This window comes from Euphorbia lathyris, chromosome 2 (genome assembly GCF_963576675.1).
Source record: "Euphorbia lathyris chromosome 2, ddEupLath1.1, whole genome shotgun sequence".
Classification (NCBI taxonomy): Eukaryota; Viridiplantae; Streptophyta; class Magnoliopsida; order Malpighiales; family Euphorbiaceae; genus Euphorbia; species Euphorbia lathyris.
This window is the reverse complement of record NC_088911.1, coordinates 18,237,592-18,240,322: the sequence shown is the minus strand read 5'-3', so window position 1 is coordinate 18,240,322 and position 2,731 is coordinate 18,237,592.

Genomic DNA, 2,731 nt, shown 5'->3' with positions numbered 1-2,731 from the left:
GGTAAAGACATATTAAAATGAATTCAATAGTGTAATCAAAATAAAAATAAAGAGTCCATTTAAATTAATTAATAATGGTAACATGTTTTTATAATTATTGAAAAATAAAAGTAAAATAAATAAAAACTTTTTAAAAGAAAATGAGGTTGGAGGGAGTTGAACATAAGACCTCTCAAATAAAAGTAAGCATCTTTAACCATCTCATCTACCTTTAAACATTGAAATAGTACTACATAGAGTCAATATAATTCTCTTCAAATCAGACACCGTTACTAAAAAAAAAAATTCAATTACGTAACGTAATGTAACATAACGTAACGTAATATGACGTTACGTAACATAACTTAACATACCATAACTTCAAGTAACATAATGTAACAGAACTTAGCGTAACATATTAAAATTAAACAAAATGTACCGTAATGTAACTTAATGTAATGTACTAATGTAACTTAAATTAACATAACGTAACGTAACGTAATGTAACGCAACGTAAGGTAACGCAACGTATCATATTGTATCGTATCGTAACGTAATGTAATGTAACTTAACTTAACGTAACATAACATAGATTTGGATGTAGGCAAAGTCAATTGGGCCGTAGGCAAATCTCAGCCCGTGGCATGGGCCAAGGCGTGGGTGTTAGCGTGGGAAAGGCATTGGGGAAGATTTGCGGCTGAATTATGGAAGGCCAAGCCATCGATGAGAAGTTGCGGCAGCGACATGAAGATCAGGCACGTCGACTATGTCGACTGGGGGAATATATAGGCGAGTGGTGAATGGAACATATGAATGTCCACTGGCTGTGGGCTTGGACTCAGCGTAAAAAACACTATAGGGGGGACAAGGTCTCAACCGTCAGATCTCCGCCAACTCCTGGGCCAGTTGTCGGGACTGTTTTAAGCGATCCACCCTAGTCCACTAGAGACTATGAGAGTTGGGCATCCAGCCTTCGGGAAGGGAGGCGAATGTCTCCGTTCGGGAGGAATCCCAACGAACACTTTGGGTTGGCCCATAGTGCGGGTTATATATATATATCGAGGCGGTAAACCCCTCCGGGATGGATTACGGATATATGAATTGACGGGATGCCTGATGTTTAAAGGAGATAGACCCCTTCGGATGGTGTTAGCTAGCCGAGTCTCGGGGAAACCTTGGTGCCACACGGGGCTTTGGTCAGGCCACACGTAACGTAACGTAATGTAACGTAACGTAACGTAACGTAACGTAACGTAACGTAACGTAACGTAACGTAACGTGACGTAACGTAACGTAACGTAACGTAACGTGACGTAACGTAACGTAGCGTGACGTAACGTAACGTAACGTAACGTAACGTAACGTAATGTAACGTAACATAACATACCGTAACTTCAAGTAACGTAATGTAACAGAACTTAGCGTAACGTATCATAATTAAACGAAATGTATCGTAATGTAACTTAACATAATGTACTAAGGTAACTTAACTTAATGTACTGTAGCGTAGCATAACGTAATGTAATGTAATGTAACGTGACGTGACGTGACGTGACGTGACGTAACATAACGTAACATAACGTAACGTAACGTGACGTGACATAACGTAACGTAACGTGATGTGACGTGACATGACATGACATGATGTGACGTGACGTGACGTAAAGTGTCGTGTCATGACGTGATATGACGTAACTGTTGAAACACCTTTCCACATGATTTTGATCTGATAAAATTATTTAAGTGATGATAAAAATATTCTAACACATTAAATTTAAATGCTTTGATTTATTACATTAATGTGTTTGTTCAATGTTGAGTTTAATTGTTTATAAGACATTGAGATTAAAAAGCCCAAAGGCCCATAAAGTGGAAGTCAAGCCTAAATCAACATTTCAAGACCATTCGGCTCAAGAGTTCAAAACGAAGCCGTATCAAGTAAAACGACGACTCAGCAAGAGAAGGATCGAGAAGCCTTCAAGGCAAAAGCTTCAAGTGGAAGCTGCTGAGTTGGACGGCAATGCAGTCTGGACAGCGGCAGACAATGTTCAACTTCCAGACAAAGTATTTCTACTTTGGGAAAAGTTCAGAAGGCGCAGGAAGCTGTCTCGTGGACTTTTCCTTAAATGTCGAAACATTCTCCCGAAGACTGATGAAGACAGAAGATGCGTGAATCCTATTGGCCAACGACGCTGAGCACGCCTAGAGTGATAACGACAGGAAGCCGTTTCCCTCCAACGGTTATTTCGAAATTCGAAATGACCAGGTGCCTCAAGTGTCACTATATAAAGGCCATCCATTTGCTTCAATCGATGCAGATCTTCAATTAGTCGAAACGCTGACCAAATTCATACTTGAAGTTTCTGTGAGAAAAGCAAAGCAAATAACTTACACCAATTTCCATATTATTGTGTAAAAGTCTAGAGTGATTTTCAATCATCTAAAGTGTCTTAGTAATTGTTGTTTAGGACAAACACTTTATCATTTCTAGAAGAATAGAAAGGAGAGGCTGAGTACTCGGTTATAGTACTCAGCGGTAGATATAGGAGTGAGTAGAGGTATAGAGAAAGGTACTCTTGTTATACTCAGCTTTTATCTGTAAAAGGTTTCGTGCTCTACCTTTAAAGAGCTCAGTAGAGAATTCAAAAAGCTCGGAATGAGTTCCGGGGACTGGACGTAGGCGGAGAGGCCGAACCAGGATAAGTCTGCTGAGTAATATCTTTCTAACCCTTAAACTCCTTTAATATATATT